This window comes from Dermacentor albipictus, chromosome 1 (genome assembly GCF_038994185.2).
Source record: "Dermacentor albipictus isolate Rhodes 1998 colony chromosome 1, USDA_Dalb.pri_finalv2, whole genome shotgun sequence".
Taxonomy (NCBI): Eukaryota; Metazoa; Arthropoda; class Arachnida; order Ixodida; family Ixodidae; genus Dermacentor; species Dermacentor albipictus.
Genome location: NC_091821.1, coordinates 32447948 through 32473548, shown reverse-complemented (window position 1 = coordinate 32473548; position 25601 = coordinate 32447948). Strand labels below are relative to the sequence as shown.

General features: G+C 46.8%; 1 protein-coding gene across 2 annotated transcripts in view; it reads right to left on the bottom strand.

The window, feature by feature from the left end:
- The window catches only part of LOC139054798 (uncharacterized), a 336285-nt gene that overhangs the window by 301905 nt on the left and 8779 nt on the right, over window positions 1-25601 (bottom strand). The gene's annotated exons all lie outside the window — the stretch shown is intronic.

Here is a 25601-nt window from a genome sequence, read left to right as displayed (position 1 = left end):
CATAAAACTTAATATTTTTTTATGCAATCCATCTTCGCCCGCTACAATTTTCTTATCCCCATGTAGTCACATGGCTTAGTCCTCACCGCTCAAACCTGTGCCCAATGGGCCGCTCACTTTCTCTTTCTTTTTTTTTTCAAGTACCTAGCCTCTCTTGTCTATCCTAAGCCATAAAAAGCAGGGATTATCTTTATTTCCTTTCACTCCGAGCCGGCATCATGACCAGTATGTCTACAGAGCTTCCTACGCTATGGAAGCAGGCGATGCTACAAAATGATGCTAATGGGACCTGCACGCCGTGCTTTCATTATTGCAGCGCTTGTGTCATGTTGAAATTTCTTGGCAGCTATCGGCGTTTTAAAAGCGGCTAGAGAGAAACCGTTTATAGAAGACACTCTTTCCCCCTTCGCTAGAATGACCGGAAGCATATACTCCACGTACTATATTGCACGAAGCTTTTTCGCCAGCAAAGTATGAACAAGAAGAATGCATTTCTTTCCTGAATCAAACAGCCTACAACTCGCCTCGTGAGGCAAAATAACGGACCCTGTCTCCGGCCACAATGGCCATTTTGCATCAGTTAGCAAATATTAGCAAATCTAGCATCATCCTTTGCACTTGATGATGAACTTCAGACGTATGACTATGCTTTAAAAAAAATGAATAATGGCTACTGTTCTGTCATCAAGTAATGCCCTAGTGGGGTTCGAAAAATGTTGGCAGGGGTTAATTATTTGTGTACGTGACAGTATAATATACATGTACAATAGGATCAAGCGCGTCGCTTAGCAAACGAAAGTATCTATTCGTCAGCCTAAATTTGCTCAGCCAACGAAAAGGGTGTAACGTATAGCGGTGACACAAAAATATTAACGCTCCTTCACGAAAAGTGCAGTTTTCGTTTTCTAATGTGTGCACTCTGCAAAGAGCACCACAAACAGCAAGCGCAGAAAGGTGTGGGCGGCCAAACGTCCCGCGTGTGTGCTGATGAGTCGGCGTTTGAGTTCGTGCTTTTGCGCAGCCGGTAGCGACGCCAAGTGAACGCAGTTAAGCGGTAAAAAGCATTGCGTGTGAGGATCAGCAGGAACTGGAGCATGACCAGTGGCTGTATTGATTTTTTTTCTCTTCTCGACGCCATTGCGCCATTCACGGATAAAGCTTAACGCTCGATCATGGCCACCGTGGACATCTGCGTCACGAACGGCCTTCAGCCAGCAGCGAACAGCCGCGTAGCGACAAAAGAAAAACATGCTTAGACCAGAGCTCGCTTCTCTAAGATCAAACAACACTGCTTTCCCGGGTGCGCAATTGAGACTATTATAAATTTAAGTCAGTGTTAAGAATGACGAGGTAATGGAAATTGATGAAATTTCGTGATTATAGCTTGGTTTAAGAAATGTAAATGGGGTCCAAATTATGATAATCGTTATTCGTGGATGTGCTTTAATGGTTCTTGCATATCTATAGAGGGTAAACCAGTTAAATTGATCTTTGCGTACCTGTGCAATTCGTTAGCTTGAATTATCCTTACCATGGCTCGACCGAAATGAGTGCCGGAAATTATAAAGTGCGTGTTCGTTTCACAAGTCTGCAGCGCAGTTAAATATTTACTTAGCGGAATCAAATACCCACTCCTGATAGAACACGCGCGACACATCAACCTGTGACGAGGCATTCAGCTGATGTGTGTCTGCTTGCGCTTTAGAGACGACAGGCAAGTGATGTGCACAGTGCTGGATAGACTGGACAATCGTCCGTTATCAGACAAAAAAGTTCTGGGCCAGCGCTACCGAAGAAACTCCCCACAAGAGAGGCTCTTTTTGTGCTACCCAAGTTCTCGAGCTCTACAGGCCTTCATAAACGACGCCTGCTACAGCTGTATAGCATACACGGTTTACATTATTTGGCGCTCGTCTTTATCTTTAATTCCCCTTACGCATTCTTTCTCTTCTCATCCTAGTACCCCATATCCCAGCAGAACTTCCGCTGATTAACGTCCCTGCCTTTCTACACGTTAATCTGTCTCTCCCTGTCTGTCTATCTCTGGTAGAATACCCCCAAAGAATTTGCCGGCTACTGTTGAGTCTATAGGATTAAGTTCCTAACATAATCGCCGAGGATGTGCGAACCTAGCACATTGCTATTCTGTGAACGTGGTTAATGCGGAAAACAACGATACAAGCAGAAGATAACGTCAGCTGGCATAAGGCAATCAGTATAACCCAAAAAAATCTGAGACACTGGGCATTTAACGCCTTGTGCTTAGTAGGCGTAATCAAGTTTCTCTGACATTTCATGTGTGGAGATAATTTTCTTCCTCGTTTCATAATTCTCCTAGAAACTTTATTTCAACTAGTTACCTCTCAGTTCAAACATTTTTTTCTCTCGCTGTATTGCTCGAATGGTTTACGCTTCGACTGCGGGGGATTACGAGAGGCCGCTGCTTCAGGGAGTAGCTTAAAAATTCGCCTTTAAAGGCAGGAGTTTAGTATGTACCGTAAGAACCGGAAAACAGGTCGGACCGGAATATACGTCGTCCCCCTAAACTTTCATTCGTAAAAAAAATGAAAAAGGAAACATGACCGGCATATAAGACGAGCCTCGACTTTTTGCCGCGGTACTCTAGAAAAAAAAAGTTATCCCTACATATTTCAGTTTCTCACGTTAAAGGATGGAAGTGAAGTGCGTAGTGCGAAGTATTCCTTTAATCCTTCTGTTACTTGTCAAAAGATGAAAGTATAGAATTAAATCGCGCTCCATGCTGTTTATTCGATGCCATAAGCTGTTTACATTGATGTATGTAACCCCCCCCCCTCCACTGTAATGCCTAAATGGCGCTGTGGGTATGTGAGTAAATAAAAAAAATAAATCAGACGTGTTTCCACCGTTTCCACGGTAACTATATCTTACTAAAATTTTTTTTTGCAGACGCCATGTCTGATGACTGACATTGTGATCGCATTACAGTGTCACGGTGCCTTACGACAAGAATCATCAGTTTGTACATGCTTATTGCGACCACATCTACGACCTTTATGGCGATTGGGATGTAGATGATTCACCACTCATGACAGCGAAGAGGGGATAGTGTATACTATGAAGTGCAATGCGTATCGTCCCGCGATTTCAAATTTTCTATACCTCTTGCAAATACGTAATCAATCGCACCTCAGACCCTAGCGGTGAGAAAAAAAAAGTTTCAAGCAGGAGAGTAAACTTACTACTGGTGTCCTTTTTTCTTTTTTTTTCCCTTTTTATTTTGCTTCGGAGCAATGAAAATTGGTTGTAAAGTTCTAGTAGACCGCCCGCAAAACAGGCGTGGGGTACTTTGTTTTCGGTTATTATTGGCATTTATGTTAGCATAGCTTCGAGAGCAGATAGCTATAAGTATTTAAGAAAGTTTTTAGTCGTATGCAAACAAATGCTATCTCATTTAAAATGCTCTCGCATTATTCGTTTACTAATTACAGTTTAGTTAGTTAGTTAGTTAGTTAGTTAGTTAGTTAGTTAGTTAGTTAGTTAGTTAGTTAGTTAGTTAGTTAGTTAGTTAGTTAGTTAGTTAGTTAGTTAGTTAGTTAGTTAGTTAGTTAGTTAGTTAGTTAGTTAGTTAGTTAGTTAGTTAGTTAGTTAGTTAGTTAGTTAGTTAGTTAGTTAGTTAGTTAGTTAGTTAGTTAGTTAGTTGTCTCAAATACCCGTTAAACGGGGTATTGTGAAGGATAAGTTGCTACATTTATATATGATGTATTCGATTACTGTCTTGAAGTGAGACAGGAAGGAATGGTGCAAGGATGTTCGCTGGAAGGCCGTTCCCGTGTCTCGATCGGTGTTAAAAAAAGAATTATGCAGATCCCATGAAATGCGGGAATTAATGTTATAACAGCGAAGCATGTTGGAGGTAGCTATCTTTCCTACATCACTTGGGTTCTGCAAAGCGTTAGCAGATGGACCAACATTTTTGTGTACGCCAAGTAATTACGTGTGTTTGATGCAAGCGTGTACGTCAGGACAGCAGCAAGAGTCACTTAAGTAAACTTACGTGATTTGAATGCGAAAGGATGACTTCTCCAATTAATTGGTTACCTCCATGATACGTGACGTCATGTATTACCCGTGCCCTTCACAGCTCTACCTTAATTCACTTTGCTCTAATTTGTACCAACCATAAACCACTTTAATCCACCTTCACTCAGTTCTCCTTATTTCACTTTACTACACCTTAAGTCACCTTACTCCAACTTCAATTCTGTATTACTACTGACGTCATACGAGGCGCTCATGATGATATTTGTTAACACTCGTTGCGGGCAACGCCGGCTTTTCTGCCTCATGGGCCATGTAATTTACTTTCGCGTCAATAAAGGGAGACATCAACAGTGCGATGGTGGGATTGAGCCGTGGTGCCCCAGTAGAGCCAGCCCGATGCTTTGACCATTACGCCACACGCGCACATACACACATCTCTCGAGCCAACGCGAGCTATTTCAGACATTTGGCGTGCAGCACGTCGCACAGTTTTAGGCGTGCGCACGCGTCACGTCGCCATTGTCTGCTGACTAATATACTCGCCCCCTGTATAAACTTCTTGGTAGGAGGTCCCCTCACAGTTTTCACTTTGAAAGCTCCGATTGCACACTCATCGTGTATTAATGTATTGTAAAATTACGAAGTGTCGATAAACTTCAAACCCGTCGTGGTTGCTCAGTGGCTATGGTGTTAGGCTGCTGAGCACGAGGTCGCGGGATCGAATCCCGGCCACGGCGGCCACATTTCGATGCGGGCGAAATGCGAAAACACCCGTGTACTTAGATTTAGGTGCACGTTAAAGAACCCCAGGTGGTCGAAATTTCCGGAGTCGTCCACTACGGCGTGCCTCATAATCAGAAAGTGGTTTTGGCAGGTAAAACCCCATAACTAAAAATAAACTTCAACTGCAACCCGGCAGAAGACGGAGCCATGACAGTTAAGTTCAGATAAGCATGAAGGCGCGGAAATTCTAAACGCAAAGGCACGTCGCAAACGCGCACTGGGATGTTGAGTTAGTGAAACTTCGGCGATGGCACGATTTTTTGCTGCGAACGATCCGGCATAACTCGAGCAGGTGACCGTAGCCAAATACCGGAATCGCAATACTGCATTTGTGTGCCGATATTTTAGAAGGAATGGAATTTACGATTTTTTAAAGAGGGAAATGATACCAACAGAGTCTGCATTACTTACCCTTTCCTTGCATGGACAAAGTAATTATATCCGCTGACATTCTCAGAACCGATGCCGCTGCGTCGTCAAGGGCACTGTAGATGGCCGGGATTTAAATAAATCACAGAAAAGGACGATTAATATGTACAGCGATATTGGGCGCAGCACCTGCTGCGTGGAGGTGAGAAATATTTGGCTCAGGTGCTCATGGCAGCCTTGCCTTGCGTATATATAGTATGATTTACTTACTATGATCAAAAAGTGTTTCGAGGCCCCTTGAGGTGGGATTAAAGTCATCTTCAAATAATTATCATGGTTCTGAATAATAATCAAAGCTCCGAAATTATAATCATGACTTCCAGTAATTATCGCGACAAGATCAAAGCTAAAGAGCTAAGATCCGCAAAGGCGGAGCGGATACTGCCTTCAAAATGTAATACAAACAAGAACTAAGGTGTCCTGCTCGGTCTCGCTGGCATGCCACCGTGCATGCCACCGTGCAACCATCAGTTTCAAAATGTGTCACCCAACAACACCGACGGCTGCGGAACTTGCAGCTCTTCGCGCTGCACTTCGTCTCGTCCGCCAAGAACAACCGAGAAGATGGTCAATATTCAGTGACTCGAAGGCAGCACTGCAGTCTTTGCTATCAGCCCTGCGGCGTGGACCGCACGAACAACTGGTATTCGAGACTAGAGAACTAATCCATACCTTGACTCAGAAGGGACACCACGTGACATTTCAGTGGCTTCCAAGTCACTGCGGTGTCATAGGGAACGAACACGCCGATAACGCTGCTCGGTCGGCTCTTCAAGGCAACGAAGAGGAGCCAATACCGTTATCAAGGACAGATGCCGCTAGAAAACTTCGAATGCTCAGCCGTCATATCACGTTCTCCTTGTGGAACGCAGGAAGCTTTCAAAACAACCGGCTGCACAACCTAGACTCCTCTCTACGCCTTTGCATTCCAGCTGAACTCTGCCGCCGCGAAGCTACTCTGCTTTGTCGAATTGGCTCTTTTTATCCCTCTTAACCCTTCCCCCTGCGCAGGGTAGCCAACCGGAACTACCTCTGGTTAACCTCCCTGCCTTTCTCTACATTATTTTCTCTCTCTCTCTTCTCTCTCTGGCCAGGGGTGGCCTTCACCATTGCAAGTCTTTTGCCTTCCGAATCGGATGGACCGATGACGCCTCGTGTGAGGACTGTGGTAACGAGGAGACTCTTCAACACCTTCTCTGTGACTGTCCTTGGTATAATTTACAGAGACAATTGCTCGCAATCGCGACAGCGCGCTTTGACCAAAAATCTCTAACAGAGGAACTTATTTTAGAATGCCGACATGACAAGCCGTCGCAGCGCGCTGCGATGGCTTGCCACAAATGCAACAGTGTGCAACAGTGCAACCGTGCAACAGTGCAACGGTGCAACGGTGCCCTCGACGCCGTCGGCGGAGGGCGTCGAGGGCACTGTTGGACTTATTAAGGGCAACAAAACTGGACAAGCGGCTGTAGCCTGAGCAGATGTTTATAGTGGTGCAAGTGCTACTGTTCTGTGCGGTGGCGATATGCGGTGACAGTGACCGACTGTGATTGCATGTCTATGCTGCTTTCTTTCTTTGTTTCTACTTTGCTATCACTCTAGCACCCCTCCCCTCTCTCCCCACCATAGGGTCGCAAACCGGATATTCCCATCTGGTTAACCTCCCTGCTTTTCCCCTTTCTTCTCTCTCTTTCGTTTTCTAGCGCCACTGAGTGCGTTTCCAAATATGCGAATAGCGAAAACCGGCACTCAGCCGACGCTTCCGCCCAATTTAACAAACAGTGCGTGCTAGAAATTAATCTTGAGGTCTCCCTATGACGTACCTCGTATACTGTATCCACTTACGGATATAAAAACTGGGGTACTCTTAAAAAGAAAAAGTTACCACTGTCGCTTCCACCAATAAGCTTAACCAACTTATTCCGGAGTGTTGCGCTGTAATATATTTTGCATTGATTTTCCGCCGCCAGCGACAGCTTCTTCAAGTAATTTCTTGTCACGTCGATGCCCTTGGTAACACCTCTTTACTAGGGGTGTTCGAATAGCAAAACTTTAGATTCCATTCGAATAATTCGGAAAAAACGGCCTCCGAATATTCTGTTGAGTATCGAATATTTCCTTCTTTATATTCAAAGTGAGATATAAAGATTCCGTGGAGTCCATCCGGCCAAAACAAACAAACATATGAACAGGCTACGGAGGCTTAACTTTAGAGATGGGGCTAATGTAAACTTTTTCGAATGCGAATCGGTTATGAATAGTATCTCGAATAGAATATCTGATAGTGAAACGCACACGCACCTATTTACAGCGAGATTATTTATTTCGGTATCATTAGGAGGGCACCACGCCTGCGCTGACAAGTTCGAAAAAGACAGCTATCAGGTGCAAAGGATCAGTTTAAACAACCCACTAATTGTCATTACGACACTGCGCACATAGCCTCTCAACATCTGAATAGCCTGGTTGCAAATACGTTTTTCAAGAATGAATGGCTGCAGTTTGAATATCTTTCGAAAAGCGCGAAGTGAATGGCTGCCGAAAAAAAAAGAGAAGTTTTTGAAAATAAAAAAAGGGGCTGCTGATAGACATGCCTGCCATAGCCACGTGTAAAATGACTCTTTGCAAAGAAAACAGCGCCGATTGCAGCGCAAAAGATAGCGCAAACCACGTTTCTGCATTCCTTAAAAACTTTTGTCGTTTCACGTCTGATAACTTGCGACACTGCCATTGCCACCACCACCCAGCACGGTGGCGGCATCTCTCGTGAAGCCAGTGAACAGCGTAGCAGGCGGGTAAGTTAAAGTTTGCAAACAGCGCGGCGATCTGTCACCACCGCGTTCAGAACGCCGCATGACCATTTCTTACCCACAAACTATTCGCCACTAATTTTTCTCTTACTTCAAACAACACTATCAGCGGAAGTAGCACTCACGGCTCATTTACTGTGGTAATGCAACGAATATCACCTTCAACGTAAGGGACTATTTTAGCATGATCTACAAAGACACCAAATATAGACACGCAAACATATTCTCTCTAAGCGTGACTTCCATGCAGGCTGAAACACTTGAAAACTTCATCACGATATGAAAGCGCTCTTCGATTAAAGAACCCTGTATACGCTCAATAACATTCATGTTCAATAATCCGATATGATCATATGGGGGGAACTAGTAACCAGGGGCATAGCCAGGGGGGGGGGGCTTATAAGGCTTCAGCCCCCCCCCCCCGCCCCCGAAATTCTTTCGTGCTGTCAATGCGCCGCCGACCAAAGCAACCCCCGGTGCCGGAAATCATTCTGGATTTTGTCTAGAATGTCTATTTTATGCTCCAAAAGACATTTCACCGCGAAAATTGCAAACTCGGGCTGGATTTAGTGGCAACGCCCATGCACCGGGAGTCATATAATGCAAGCAGCCCCATCCGAGCACAAAGTTTCAATGGCCTTTTGATGACAAACGGGCTCACCGCGGCACCTCGCGGAGGCCGCTGAATCTACGGAGCGCATGTATATCAATTCCGAAACATTATGGGTATAAATCTCACAAACTTTTGATGTAAAAGGTTTATTGACATTTCCAAAGCAGTGCTTTAGATTTTCAACTGCGGAACTTTGTGGGTCTAATGCTGTTATAAACATTTGATGCCAAAGGTGCATTGACTTTTCTGAAGTCTTGCATTGGAACATACAACGGGACAAGCCAAATCAACACACTATTAGACAAGTTGACAAAGCCCGCAGCGAGGTCCGATGAGACGAAGCGTTGTGGTCGTTCATTTGTGCCGTCATGTCACATAAAAAAAATATCAAAACTTTTTGCCACCTATACGCCAAAGCATCCGTGTTAAGACACTAAAGCCAGCCAAGGTAACTACGTTCTTATTTATTTTTCCTACTTTCACTTTTATTCGCGAGGACACATTGAGCGTCTTCAATTTTTTTGGTCTTGCTACCTTACCCGCGGGCTGCCAGAGCCAGCCAGAGCGCATACGTTTTTCTTCTGTTGCCCTCACCACTGCGCGGCACACTTCGGTGCGTGTTCGGTTTGCTCTGGCCGAGTGGATTTTCGCCTGGCAGAGTTTTACACGCTTTCTGGCTAGCAGACGAGAAAAAGAAACAATGGTCGCTCGCCGCCATCACTGTGGGGACTCAACAGATTGCACTGCGTTCGCTTGAGGGCAACTTCTTCGGAAAGTCTTGGCTTGCCTGTGTAGGATACCGAGCAGTATGTGTATGATTCTCTGTGGACCAAGCGTCTCACGTTTTTTTTTTTTCGGTATTCCTTTGGTAGCCACATTAGGTGCGCAAAGTAGGCATTCAATTGTGGCCAACATATTTTCCTTGGGGTTTTTTTAATTTCGGTGCCCCCGCCCCACAAAAGGAAAAAAATACATTGTTGCGGCGCAGCGAATTCTTGCATGGTGAAAGTTCGATTTTGTTACTTCTTCCTTTGCGGAAAGTAATGGGCCACGGGACGCTTCAGTTGCCGGATACTCTTATCATATATTGCGATAGCAATTATATGGACACCAAGCGCATTCCTGCTGTCACCGTCACCCTCATGTTTCGTATGAAGTCCAAGGGCGATAACATCGTTACCGAGCCCCGCATGCTGTATGTGCGAGTGAAAGCGTACGGGAAGTGGGGGCTGGAATGGGTGAGCCGACGATGGTGACTCAGTCTTGTGTGCGCAAAGGCGAAAAGCTGAGAGCAAGCTAGTCATCTTCTGTCGCGTGTGATACATCGGGGGGGTTAGTGGATGGAATGGGGCAGTATCTAGGATTCTGTGAATCTGTGATCGCTTAACATGTTTATTTGCTTCGTTTGACGCATCATACACCGTGACTTTTTCTTAGATACGTACATTTATTGGAGACTTATACGTACGTTTAAATATCTTGTTGGGAGATTTTGTGTGTATATGCAGTGAACTTTGTTTCCTGTGACACATTTTTGCCCTTTATCAAGCTCTATCTTCGCATTTGTATATCCCATTGTATCTTCGCATTCATAATGTCCGAGGGCTAGTCAAATGAAAGTGAGCCTACCCACCCCGCGCAATAGTGGTCCAGTTCATTATCTGCGAGGCATGTGCGTAGAAGAGAGGGATGTCCCATTTACAAAAGTGACATGCAGGTGTGAGGTTCTGTAATAAAGGTTCTGTAATGCTCTCATACATGCGGTTGAACATGGTTGCGTGACATATTGGAAACTCCAAAAGTTGAACAGCGTGGTGCCGCGAAGTCTTTGACTGCTGAAGGTATTTCGTAAAAAGAAATTGGTCACCGTATGGCTGCCGTGTACGTTGAACATCGCATTTCATTGGCCGCTGTGAAGCGTTGGAGCAAACGGTTCAAAGGAGGACGTGAACGTTGCAAAGCCGATCCAAGACGGGACTAAAGCCATTGTGAAATCACCCTTAACAAAATTGCAAAAGTTGATGACGTGATGAGACAAGAACGGAGGAAAAGCATCGATGAACTGGCAGAGCGTCTGAACATCAGTCACGATTCGGTTCACGCCATAATTCACGAACATCTTTGTCATCGGCTTTTGTGTGCGCAATGGATGACCAAGATTTTGAACCAACGCCAGAAGACGGAGAAGTTCGGCGCTGCCTTGACTGATCTGATCCGGTATCACAATGAGGGTGACGACTTTTTGTATGGAATTGTGATCGGGGACGAACTATGGTGCCTATACTACGAGCCTGAAACACGACGGCAAAGCTTACAGTGGAAACATTCTAATTTCCCACGCCCAAAGAAAGCAAAGGCCATCATTTCCGCCGGAAAGGTGTTGTTGACTTTTTTTTTTTCGATCGTCAGGGACCATTACGTATAGAATTTGCTAAGTCTTGAGAGACTATCAATTGTTTCCGATATTGTGAAACGCCGGAACGGCTGCGTTCTGCAATCAAGAAGAAACGATGTGGAAAATTGACGAATGGGGTCATCTTCCACGACAATGCCCGTCCCCACATCGCTGATGTATGTGTATACAAAACTGGCAACGTTCAAGTGGGAAACGCTGCAACATCCGCCACACAGCCCAGACGTGTAGCCTTGCGACATCCACATTTTGGGGCAACCGAAAAAAAAAAACAGCTCAAGGTAACCACATTTGTGTCGGACGATGACGTGAAAGAGTCAGTTGCAGACTTGTTGAAGCAGCAAGCCAAGGAATTTTATGAGACCGGAATCACGCGACTCCTTAGTCAATGGGACAAATGTCTAAATGCTCATGGAGACTACCTTTAAATAAAGTACCCCGTTTGTCATATATTCACATTGGCTCACTTTCATTTGACTCGCCTTTGTATATTTTGCAGAACTCCTGCTTTTTATACGTGCTCTCTGTTGCGACTATAATTTCGGTGTAATTATTCACGACACACGACCGGTTACAACTGCTCCTGCGTAATACATTGGAACAAATGCCAGCGCCATTGATATTTTGCACTGGCCGTTGCATACGTACATGAATGTAAACACGGTTCTTGAATGACAAAGTTTCATTAACATATTTATCCTCGATTTGTTCATTTCATGGCCTTTACATTTTTCATATCAGCGGCATGCAGTGCTTTGCTGGTTTTGAACTGATATAGTTCTAAAGTTCGTGTGATATTTTCTTTATTATTAAATAGATAAAAAACATGAAAGCATTGATATCAGTTATATTGGACACAATTTTTGGCACATACGAGTATATTTTATGAAGAATGATATATTTTACTTGTTTTTACGGTGCGTAGCGTTCAAGAATTCGTTTGCAGCATCTTTGGCAATGGCGATGCAATTATTATTCATGTATTTGATGCCTCGACAAATTGTTTAAGAGGAATCTTTAGCTTAGGCTCCACTCCAACGCGGCCTATTGAAATACATGTAAAACGCAGAAACGCTTTTCTGAGATAACCTCTGGATCGCTTTTAATGAAATTTGTTGCATTTGAGAGGAAGTTAAATTGCAGCGTCTGTTGGAAGCGGAATTTCGATTTAGGGCCTGAATTTTGTTTAAAATATTTTGAAAAATTTGAAAGTTCGAGAAAGATGGGAGCACGACGTTTACAAACTAACAGCTCTGCATCAAGAACAGATATCGTGGTTTTGTCAACGGCATCCATTATAACAGTCAAAGCGGACAAATTTCGTATGTCAATTTGTATTTTACGTGAATTGGTTACCTTGTGTACAAAGGTTCTGCAAAAGCCGTGTTTCCATAATACTGAATTTTTTAGATTCATGTGTAACATACCAATTTTGTCCGCTGTAGATGTGCTATTAGATGAAATTCACAGAATTGTGATATCGTTTTTCATTGTTGAGTTATAGAGTTTTAAACTTGATAGTTTAGTATTCTGAAAATTTTCGATTTTGGCCAATTTTTAATAAAATATTTACGACCTAAATGAAACATTCGACACCAGCAGTCACTAGAATTCTCCTCCCCCCCCCCCCCGAGTTTTTCTTTTAAATGCAACAAATTTCGTCAAATTTGGTGCAGTGGTTGCCGAGAAAAACGAATTCCCCTTCTACATGTATTTAGATAGGCGCACCCGAGCTAAAGCTTCCTCTTAAGGAGGATGCCGAGCTGCAACGTAAACCACCCCCCCCCCCCCCAACGAAATCTCTGGCTATGCCACTGCTAGTAACACAGATTTTGTAATTCTATATATGATAATAAATAATACTATATGATTACAATTATTTTGTATAGTACACAAATATACTATAGAAATATAAATATTAACTACTTCATATTATTTTTTTTTCGTTCTTGCCAAAATTAAGACATTCTAGAACCACACCCATCCCCCTTCGCAAGTAACCACGACCCTGTAACCGCTGGCTGCTTGCCCATTCCCCTCTAGTGGCTAAGCGCAGTTTATTCGAGGAAAAAATCGGGCAAGCAAAACTAAGATGGTGGTCTTCAGTGAGAGAGAAGGCTGCCGTCGCAGCAAATGAGTTCATTACCGAAGAAATCACTGACGTCTGCTGCTCTTTTTCAATAGTATTTCATATAATGTTGCGATCATATCACACCTCATCGGACACGGATGTTGTGGGGCAGACGGGCTTTCTTTTCAGAAGCGAGGAGCCGGTCATCCCACCTTCCACAGCTGCCCGCACGCCACGTCACGTAGCGGAGGCGCCGTCTGCCTCTGAACATGAATCGTAATAGTGAGGACGGCTGCAAGCTTCAACTCGAGGCTCGGAGAACGTGCGATAAATGTTTTATTTATAATTGTTCTTATTTTGAAGAGCGCCATTTTAGGCCAAAGTGCGCGCAATGGTGGCGATTGAGTAAAACACGTGTGCATAAGCACCACGGCCTTCAGGGAAAGCATGCAGTAAACGAGGCACCTGTGTACCGCAGGGAGCGCGTAGCGAAACTCCCGTGCGAAGCTTCAGGCGCTGCTCTATGATTTGACGTCGATGACTCTATGGCCCTAATTCAAGTCCGGTGTTCTGGCAGATCTGGGCGCAGATGAACTTAACCATCGTCAATATTAGCTGTGACCGTGGGTAATCCTTTGGAGCTGTTGCCGCAAGACAGACACACAAAGAACTTTAATTACAAGGTCCTGAGAAGGTTTGCACTAGGGCAGAGCTGCGGGCCGCTCCCACATGGGGACTGCTAGGCCGAGCCTAACCGCCGCATCGTGGGCTCTCTGGACAGCCCAGGTTTGACGTGAAAGTTCTTAGCTCTGGATGGCAGAGCTCCATTCTTCTTCTCTGATGCGATTGGGTCCTGTAAAGAACGGCGAGTTGCGCAACAAGATTGCCACCTTGCCACCCGATTACGACAAGGGGTGCAAGACGCGCACCTCCCGCTCTCCGCCGCTGCAGCTGCGAGGCGTTCAAAGAAGCGACCTTTGCGCTGGAATCCGCCGCCTTCCTCCAGCCCCTTCGACATTGTGACGGGACGAGTTTGGTGTGGGGACAATGATTCCAGAGTTCCTCAACGCGGAGCTGATCTGACACGCCTGAAGAAGCTACCGCGGGAACGTCTTATTTTTGCGCTCTCACGGTTCTGCATGTTGCAAAACAACGAGCGACCCTCGAGCGGCGTCGATTTTCCGGAACGGCACCACCTTCAACGCCGTCGCTTGGGCTTCGGAATGTGTGTGCCTTTGTGTCTGTAAACTGGTCTTCAGAGCAGCTGCGAGTTGGTGATGTGTAAACGAACAGCCGCCGCGTCGTAGGACCGGCGGATCGAGTGTATAAAAACTGTGGTTGTGCGAATGCTGAGGACACACTTCTCTTGAGCAGTCATGTTAGACTGAGTCACTTCTCTCATGCAGTCATGTTGGACTGTTACTCTTTTTCTCAAGCAGTCATGTTAGACTGAGTTAATTTCTGTAAATAAACCCTTTTCCTTCGTTCTCGATGAGAAGCAGTTCTTCACTTCATCAACGATCTCAGCGTAAATAAGTTGGACGACGGCATGGGCCAGCTACCTTCGAATTCATGCCGTACTCCAATCTTGGCAAAGGACCACGGACGAAGGGATTGAGCCCCCAATCCTGACAACTGGCTGACAGCGGTGAGATGGACTTTGCGACATGGTGCTGTATCTGCGGTGAGTGCTTGGTTTTTGCTTTGACTCTCTAGGCTTCATTTTGTGGTTGTTCTGTTTAGAACAGTAGGGAAGCTAGATTGTTGTGTGTTAGCTAGGTTGTGTTTTCCTAGCTAGATTTAGAGAGCAGAATCAAGGCAGTAAAGCAGCAGTCATGGAGTTAAGGACACTGCTGAGAGACGAGTTGTTGATTGTTGGTGAGGAACTGGGCCTAGATGTACGCAAGGAAATGCTCAAATCGGAATTATTGGAGCTAATTTCCAATCAGGCCAGTGAGCAAGATATTGAAATGGGATTGGAACTTCTCAAAAAGAGAGAGAAACGGGAAAAAGAAAGAGAAGAACGGGACAGAGAAAACCGCGAGTTTCAGTTAAGGAAAATGCAACTTGAATTTGAAAGCAAACGTTTGGAGTTGTCTCAAGGAAGTGAAGGCGCTCTGGGACGATCAAGTGAGGCAGAATCATACCGCATGGACAGGCTATTAAAGCCATTTGAGGTCGGGACCGACATAGGCTTGTTCCTATGCAATTTTGAAAGGACTTGCGAGAAGATGAACTTCGGCCCGAGTACATGGCCACAGCGGTTGCTGTCTATGTTGCCGTGTGAGGCAGCGGAAGTAATCGCCAGACTAAGTGTGCAGGATGCATATGATTATGCGAAAGTTAAGGCTAGTCTCCTGAAGAAATACCGCCTTTCAGCCGAAGCTTTTCGGCAAAGGTTTAGGAGCACAGGCAAGAAAGATAGCGAGGGCTATCCGGAGTTTGCGTATAGCTTAAAGGCCAACCTAGTCGAGTGGCTTAAAAGCGCGGAAGCATACGACAGCAGAGACATGATCATTGAATGCATGTGTCTAGAGCAGTTTTACAAAACCATCCCCCAAGCTGTGAAACTGTGGGTGCAAGACAGAGGTAATGTAAACACTGTGGAAAGGGCGGCTGAATTAGCCGAAGAGTACGCAACCCGTAGAAAATTGAACGCCGAGGAGGGAAACTGGGACGGTCGAAATGGACCGCGGAAACCATTTCCGTTCAAAAAGGGTGCGCAAACTAGACGATCCGAGCCTGTAGACATGGCGGAAAAGCCCGCAGAAAAGAGCGAGGAGAAACTTAACGGAGAAACCGCACAAGAACAGAAAAGAAAGTTCGGATCTTTTAGACCAATTCGCTGTTACAAATGCCACAAACTGGGACATATAGCTGTAAACTGCGAGAAGTCTAGCGTAGTTTTTTCCTACGTGGAGGAAAAAGATGAGAATATGGAACTTTTAAGTCCGTATCTCCACAACCTGCAAGTTAATGGAAAACCATGCCGAGTGCTAAGAGACAGTGCCGCCACGCTGGACATTGTCCATCCGTCTTACGTGATGGTAGAGGACTTCACCGGAGAAGTAGCATGGATAAAACAGGTTGTAGAAGAACACAGCGTGTGTCTGCCCATGGCCAAAGTCAAAATCAGTGGACCATTCGGGGAGCTAGAGACTGAGGCTGCAGTTTCCAAATTTTTGTCACTGCAGTATCCCTACATCTTTTCGAATCGTTCGAATCAGTTACTGCGTGACAGAGGGCTCAAACTGGGAGAGGGCATAGTACAGGCATTGACCCGAGGCCAAGCTCGTAAGATCGCGGCGCTTTCGGCTGAAAATGCTCAAGCTCCTCCAGCGGAAGCAGAAAAGGGGATAACTTCGATACCCGAATCCGAGCTAGGCCCGAGGGACAAAAGAACAGTTGAGGAGAGCCTGCCAGCTGACCAGCTCAATGAGAGCGTAGCACTAGAGTGTCAGAGTTCTAGCCTGCAGGAAGAGCAAGCAGACGCGCTCCCAAGCGAGACAGGGTCGTTATTATCACCGGCCTCAAAGAACTTTGATCAACTCTTACGCGTGGATAGAGAGTCACTGGCAGCTGAGCAAAAGAATGATGAGAGCTTAGCTAAATTACGTGACACAGCTAAAGAAGGCATTGCTAGGCGCAACGTAACGATACATGAGAGAGGAGGATTGTTGTATCGGCATTACAGAGATCGAAAGGGTAAGATTTTAGATCAGTTAGTCATACCTACTAAGTATAGGGAGGACCTTTTGAGTCTTTGTCATGGAAATGGGTGGTCCGGCCACCTAGGCATAAACAAATCAAAGGAAAGATTGCTTATGGAATACTACTGGCCTGGCTGTTTCAAAGATGTAGGAAACTTTGTAAGATCATGCGACGCCTGCCAGCGTTCTGGTAAACCAGGAGAGACTTGGAAAGCTCCACTGAAGGTAGTGCCCTTAATAACAGAGCCTTTCAGACGGCTTGTAATAGACACGGTAGGGCCTCTTCCAAAAACAAAATCAGGCTACAGGTACTTGTTTACCATGCTGTGTCCGGCTACCAAGTTTCCAGAAGCAATCCCTTTGAAAGAGCTCAGCTCCACTGAAGTAGTAGACGCGCTTTTGACAGTGTTTGCACGAGTTGGGTTTCCAGCCGAAATTCAGGCAGATCAAGGGTCAGTATTCACGAGCGCACTGACTTCCACATTCTTGCAAAAGTGCGGGGTAAAGTTAATACACAGTTCTGTCTATCACCCTCAGTCAAACAGTGTAGAGAGGTGGCATTCGGTGCTTAAGCGAGTTTTGCGTGCGCTCTGTTACGAGCACAAGGAGGACTGGGAGAACTGTCTGCCGGCAACTTTGTTTGCTTTGCGAACGGTTCCACATGAGGCGACAGGGTTCTCACCAGCAGAACTAGTGTATGGGAGGACACTCCGGTCTCCACTGAGAATGTTAAGAGAGATGTGGGAGGAAAGAGGGGAGAGTCCAACCGTGGTTGACTACGTGCTGAATTTATTGGAACGGCTAAGCGCAACCCGAGAACTAGTCGGAAAGAACATGGAAATAGCTCAAAGGAACGCCAAATTCTATTACGACAAGAATGCGAGGCTTCGTACGTTTAAAGTTGACTTAACGATGAAAGCGGAAAAGTGTAGGTTTGGATGTTCGCAGGTTACTTATCTGGGCCATGTTGTCGGTCAGGACATGAGACGGCCGGCTGAGCTGAAAATAGCGACGATTGGAGATTTTTCTCAGCCGCGCACGAAAACGGACGTTCGTTCATTTTTGGGACTTGTGGGGTGCTGTCAACGGTGCATTCCGAATTGCTCGCAATTGGCAAGTCCATTAACAGACGCCCTCCGAAAGGGAGCACTGAGTAACGTACACTGGTATAAGGACAAAGAGAACGCTTTCCAAAGTTTGAAGACGCTATTGGTTTCTCGCCCTGTGCTTCGCGCGCCAGACTACACAAAGGAATTCATAGTTCAATGCGACGCAAGCGACAGAGGTATGGGCGTGGTACTTAGTCAAGTCAGCGACGATAACGAGGAGCATCCTATCCTCTACGCCAGCCGTAAACTAAATGTAAGAGAGGAGGCCTACAGCGCTTCAGAGAAGGAATGCGCTTGTTTGGTTTGGGCCGCCCAGAAGTTGTCGTGTTACTTGTACGGAGCGAAGTTCATCTTCGAGACCGACCACTGTCCTCTGACGTGGCTCAATCAAATGTCACACAAAAACGGCCGCTTGCTCCGATGGAGCCTCACTCTCCAAGAGTACAACTTCTCCGTTAGATATAAGAAGGGAAAGTTGCATAGCAATGCGGATGGTTTGAGCAGGCTAATTTGAATTCTGCGTTTGGGGGTCCCGCCTAAATTTTAGGGTTACTAGTGTTAATTTTATTAAGTGAAGAAGATCCCCTCTCATTTAGCAGGATTCCCTCCATGATTGCTGAATTTGTCAGCAGGAATTTGCTTCAGAAATTGGCATAGCAACATGCAGCATTTTTTGTTTGCTTCTGCACTTATGTTGTTGTTGTTTTTTTTGAAGCCTAGCGAGTCTAAAGTGAGAGCCAATGCACGTCATCTCGGCGCAGAGCCGTGTTGTGGGGTTCATTTTGCAGTTGCCTGTCCTTGTTGGATGTTTTGGGGCGGTGACATCAATGCACAAGTGGTCGCTGCGAGCCAAGACATCAATCCCCCCCTGACCAGCAGCCGTTCTCTTCCTGCCTAGCGGTTGTCAGCGCTAGACAGTCGAGACTTTTCGGGCCATGGAGGCGCTGTAAAGAACGGCGAGTTGCGCAACAAGATTGCCACCTTGCCACCCGATTACGACAAGGGGTGCAAGACGCGCACCTCCCGCTCTCCGCCGCTGCAGCTGCGAGGCGTTCAAAGAAGCGACCTTTGCGCTGGAATCCGCCGCCTTCCTCCAGCCCCTTCGACATTGTGACGGGACGAGTTTGGTGTGGGGACAATGATTCCAGAGTTCCTCAACGCGGAGCTGATCTGACACGCCTGAAGAAGCTACCGCGGGAACGTCTTATTTTTGCGCTCTCACGGTTCTGCATGTTGCAAAACAACGAGCGACCCTCGAGCGGCGTCGATTTTCCGGAACGGCACCACCTTCAACGCCGTCGCTTGGGCTTCGGAATGTGTGTGCCTTTGTGTCTGTAAACTGGTCTTCAGAGCAGCTGCGAGTTGGTGATGTGTAAACGAACAGCCGCCGCGTCGTAGGACCGGCGGATCGAGTGTATAAAAACTGTGGTTGTGCGAATGCTGAGGACACACTTCTCTTGAGCAGTCATGTTAGACTGAGTCACTTCTCTCATGCAGTCATGTTGGACTGTTACTCTTTTTCTCAAGCAGTCATGTTAGACTGAGTTAATTTCTGTAAATAAACCCTTTTCCTTCGTTCTCGATGAGAAGCAGTTCTTCACTTCATCAACGATCTCAGCGTAAATAAGTTGGACGACGGCATGGGCCAGCTACCTTCGAATTCATGCCGTACTCCAATCTTGGCAAAGGACCACGGACGAAGGGATTGAGCCCCCAATCCTGACAGTCCCTGTAACGAGGGGCATCGCCAGAGCATGTGTGCGAGATTGCTAACAGCCCCACAGTCGGGACAAGTAGAGCTAAAAGCCTCTGTAGTGATCGTGTAGAAAAGGGCCAGGTTTGGATAGCACTTAGTCTGAAGCATGCGTAAAGTGGACGCAAGAAAATCTCAAATCTTCCTTGCGTGCTAGACATTCCATCCCCTACAAACAACGAGTAAAAAATAAAGGATGGTGTTCTAGTTGTAGAACCGTAATCTCAAAATGCGTGTTCTTCGAAATGTCTTTAAAAAGAAAGCATGGGATAGAGTCACGCTCTGAGGAACATTCATCACTTTTTTTTTCTTATGCTCCATTATTTCCCATTCGTTGCGAAATTGCACGGCGCTCGCACGGTGAACATTATATCGAACGAAATATTTGGGGAGGATATTTTCTAACACGTCAGAATAAAGCCGCAATGATTTTACGAAAGAAATCGAATATGTCCGATCTCTACGTTTAGTTATTTAAAACGACGCAAGGGGAAAATGGTAAATTAGTCTAGAGAGATAAAGAATATTTCAAAACTGCTTTCCCCTTGATTTCGTGGTAAGAAGCTGATTATTACAAGATAAACTAAAGCTGATCTTCCATTTCTAGAATTTGGCACCGAAACCAGGGTGCGTAAGCTCCCTATACCTCCCTTGGGACACTCGGTCCCATGCCGATACGTGGGGGCAGCGCCGCTTTCACCACTGGCGGCTGCCGGATATAAAACTGGAAATAATTCACAAAGAAAACAATGCCTTTATGACGTCATTGATGAGGTCAGAAAGTAGAGAGAAAGGGCGCGCAACCGGAAGGGGGAGGCTTGCCGAAAAGCTCTCCTTTCCCGCTTCGTATGCAAGCGGGCTGTGTTCTGCTCTCTTGCAGGTCCGCTGGCCGAGCGGCGACATTGGCCAAATCGCGGAACAGAACCCGCTGAAGTGTGCCGCGTTTACGAAGCGCTTTTCTTTTGCCGCATTTACCTTGGAAGTTTCTATTCATTTTTTAAAGCACTGGGACAGCGCTCGTACACACCAGTGCCAAGCAATTATAGTGAAAAATATTTATATAGCAAACCGTCATTAACTACCAATATTCGCAGGTAATATATTACATTTAGTCATTTCGTGAAAGTAGTCGCTTTGGAATTCCTACCTTGTGGTTAAGTTTAGGGCTACAGTTCAACTAGTCCACAGATATAGTGGGGTGTAGTACAAAAAGACGTGAGCAGCTTGCACTAGTGGTGCAAAGCTGGAGTGAACAGCGGAGCTTGTGATCACCTAGCTTTTACGTGGATTGCCTATGTTATTTGTATGTTTTGCGAGGTTATGAGGGTTCGCTAACCTGTTGGTAGGCTTGGCTAAGTCGTTTTTAGGCTTTGCGAGGTTATGGTAGCCTTGGCTATGTTGTTTCTAAGTTTTGCGAGGTTATGCTATAGGTTTGCTAAGTTGATGTCTCGGCGGGCTTGACGCTGGTATTAGCTGGAATTTTTCGAGCAGTCGTAGGCCGGGATCACTTTCTTGGTGACGTCGAGTGTTCAATCGTCGACTCTCGCGTTCCCTGGACTGAAACTCGTGATCCTCGACTCGGCGTCCCCTCTTCTCAGCCGCAGCTTCGGCACGGTGTTCCGGATCAGCTCGGCGGCGACGCATCGCTTCTCGCTTTGCAGTACGGTGCTCTTCCTGGTAAGCCGCTCCTTTTTCGGGCGTCCGGACTTTCTTCGGTCTTCCCATGGCAGCAGCACGTACGACGAGACGTTCATTTGAGGGATCGCCAGCTATTTGTGCGCAGGCGTAAGAGTGGGCGCGAGAGGGAAAGTCTGGGGGCTTTTGCTCCTTGAATATATGATTCTGCCTAGGCACTACGAAGGAGGTTTCTTAGCGCGTGTTGTAGGCGTTTATCCCTAGGCGCGCCGGCATTGCGGCGGAGTGAGGTCGAGTTGGTTTACGCTCGGACTCAGGCTGCCGGAGCGGTAAAATAGGTGAAGCAGCGTGCACTGACGCCCGATTTGGCGCCCGTTGTGTCGGACAGACCGTCTCGCGCCTGCGGCGCTCGTGCTGAGTCAGTTGAGCGCAAGTGACTGAAAGGCCGCAGGTGATGATGATGACTCAGCACCAGCGCCGCAGGCGCGAGAATGTTTGTCCGAAGTACCTTCAAAGGCAAAGTTCTGACTGGTGTTGCAGTAGTCGCGGGGCGCGGTAGTGCTCAACTTAGCGTCACAAGTTGGTGGCTGGACTTAATTATGTTTATTCAATCGTGTGTTCTACTAATTGTAACAACGTGTCATTATTTCTCGTTATTGGCGGCGCCTCCAGGACAACAAAGCTAGAACCTAGACGCGTATTAACCCGGACTGGTCCGTGGTTTGGGGCTCGCCGAGGCCTGCACGTGCCTGGGGTGTATAATATGATATGACCGCTATCACGGACAGCCAACTTTTTATGCGAACACCCCCTGGCACGCTTGGGCCTCCGTGGCCCCAACCCACGGGTCGCCTGCTTTCAGCTTTGACCCCCCCCCCCCCCCCCCACTACACTTAGAGTGCACGGGAGATCTTGTGCCGCCTGCTTTGTTATAACCTCAGGTGCTCTCCTGGAGAAGTGCTTGTAAAGTATCGAATCTAGCGTCGCGACGAAACGAGGCACCCGCGACTTATACAACACCAGTCAGAACCTTGCCCCTTCAGACACAGCGACCACCAAATGAGGCGTTCGTGCCCACTTTCTCGCGGCTGCGGCGCTGGTGCTGAATCAGTCATCGTAACCGGCGACCTTTCAGCCACTTGCGTTCAACCGTGGTTGCTAAGGCGCTCTGCCTTCTACATATTTAGTCTATGCGGTCCCCGGTCACGGCGGCCGCATTTCGATGGGGGCGAAATTCGAAAACACCCGTGTACTTAGATTTAGGTGCACGTTAAATAACCCCAGCTGGTCGAAATTTCCGGAATCCTCCACTACGGCGTGCCTCATAATCAGAAAGTGGTTTTGGCACGTTAAACCCCATAACTTCTTTTTAAAATATATGCGGCCCGGGCTCTACTACGGTCGCTACTGCTCCCACAGAAACAACTGTGTCGTTATTTGCAAGGTACATTGCCGTAAGGCGCGAGAAAGCTATGATCCGCCCCGACTGATATAACACGAGCGCCGCAGGTGCGAGACGGCGTGTCTAATACAGCGGTTTCCAAATCTGGCGTCAGTGCCCGCTGCTTCACCTATTTACCAGCGCCGGCCGCCAGCGTCCAAGAGTAAACAAACTCGACCCCACCACGCAATGCCGGCACGTCTAGAGTCAAACGCCTACAACACGCGCTAGGAAACTTCCTCGGTAGTGCCTAGGCAGAGACATATTGGCCTCGAGCTCCACCACTGGAAAAGCTGGCGCCACCGTCGACGTGACGTGCTATGAGGGATCATGTGGGCATAGCGGCTGCGTCTGCTGCTCCGGGAGCGCCGAAGCGAGCTGAAAACGAAAGTTTAACTTCCCTCGTACGCTTCGGTCCTCATTTAGTGGCGAGATTTTCCCTCTTCGAGTGCCTCCTTTACAACGCTTGAAAGCACTACAATAGGTAGCGGCTGCCTTTGAAGGTACGCAACATGGTAGGCTACTTCTCGGTGCCGCAGTGCCGGACGTACACAACGGAGCCCAGTGTCAGCCTTCACACATACCCACGGGACAAGAGGCTTCGTGAAGCTTGGATCACGAAACTAAGAACCGGCAAGCAGCCATCGGCTACAGCTCGTGTGTGCAGTGTTGGAATCTCAGTGCTGACGCCCGTTGTTGCAATCGGACCGCTGGCACGAGTTGTTGCAACTGGGTCACAAGCCCCAAGGGTAGCGTTGGCCTGGCGGCCTGGGGCACAACTGGAAGCATCCGAAGGTCCGAGCAAAGCATGAGTCGACTGCTAACAGAACAACTTGTTTATTCTAGCATCGCAAAAGAGCGGCCGGTCAGGTCGACCGAAGTGGAGAGACGGGAGAGCACGTTACTCAACAGAAGAAATCGGAGCCTCTCTCCTGGCGTCCGGGGGCAGCTGCTTTTATACTCTCGGAGTTGAGGGCAAGAGGGAACGTCACGGGACGAGGCCACGTGACAGCAGGGCACGGACAAGCTGAGAGACATGTTGAGACGAGTGTAGTGACGCATCAGCCGGGCCGGCGCCGGTCAGACCTCCTCGCTTCACACTTGGGGAGCTCCGCTCCGCGGCTGCCGCGCTTTGACAAGCGTGGGCACACACACACACACGAAGACACGTGGCACTGAAACATGCCTGGACGCGTTTGGCGGGGAGGCGTTGCGGCAGCTCCGAACGGGCCAAAATGTCCGCCGCTTTGAACGAAGCCCTGGCGTCCGTTGCATCCGCGCCGGCTATGCCGCGCGTCGTAGGCGAAACGTAACAGCAGCAAGCACTTCCGCGAGAAAGATTTTTTGCTACGGCGTCGGGGCTGCGATGTTCGGTGAGTACCAGAAAGCGCGCACTGAGACGCTCGCCCGCGCGCGCTGCCCGGCTGAAGACGCTTATCACTCGCAGGCTGGAAAAGGCGCTGGCTTTTACGAGGAGCGATACCATCTCAGAACCTTCCGGTGCGACCTCTTGATCGTCCGCCCCGTCCTCAGCGTCCGCAAAATCGACTGCAGATACGTAAGTCATTGTTTAGACTCATTGAATTCAATAATATCTACACGACGTTTGCTGGTGGATGTGCATCGCGAGCTAAACGCTGTGTCTGCGGCTCATCTGATGTGTGCTGTATTTACTGTAGCAATAATTATCTCTCAACCAAGCTTGCGTTCTTCTGACGGAAACGCTATGCGCTAAAGAACAGCGAAGTGCTGTGCGAGCCGAGATTCACAATCGATACCCTGCCTACGGTGGCAGTTTATTTATGCGTAAATGTTCGTATTGCTCCTGGTTTTATTGATACGAAGGCTCAAACATTTGATGCACATGTGTACCAATATTGTAAACAGGCCATTTAATTGTAATCATGGCAGCGAGAAACGAACAACAGATAAGGCCTGTGAGGCATGTTTGACCTTTGCTCGGCCTTCCCTGGTTCTCGCATTTCGAGGGTATTTCGGCTAAAAACAAGCATTTTTGCATCATGCTTCATGATACTTGTAATCTTCCGACACTAATTTCTACTGCGCATGGGTATTTTATTTACTTCTGCTCGATCAGAGTCCATAGCAGCTAGAATACATGTTAAGTTTCAGTGTGTGGGCAACAAGAGCTTCATGCAAGAACTATGCCAAACTGTAAACGCAAGTCATTTTCGAAGGGTAACAGCACCTAAAATAACTCATTTTCCCCAATATGCAAGATCTGCTGTGCAGTGCATGACCATTTCTCATGATGTCAGCATATCAAGAAAAAGGACCTACAACTGTACATTATAATAAGCTTAAAGTAGTATGTAAGTAGGTGCTGTTGCCAAATCTTGGTTATGATGTAATGATGAATCACAATGTTCTGATAGTTGTGCCAAGATGCTGCGGTGTTCACCAGACTTGAGTAGTGATGCAATATGTAGTCACCTGTACTGTAAGAAATGTGGCCGTTAGCTAACCCACTGGAGGAACAATTTGTGCACATGTCTAAAAAGGTACGCAGTAACTTCAAGTGGTTTATAACATGACTAGATGAGAATGTGTAAACTTATCAGTAATGATAAATACTACGACAGTACCTATAAGAATCATTTTGGCAAATCAGTTCTGCAGAAACCTGCAAGATGGAGGAAAGTACATAAATATTTCCCTCTAAAAAATTGTTCTGTATGCGATGAAATAGTGTGATCGTAAAAGTAAATGTCACCTTTCTTTGCAGCCAGTTGTGAAGCATGCAAAGTAAAAAAATCGAATCCGCACAAACCAAGTATTGTTAACAGTTTC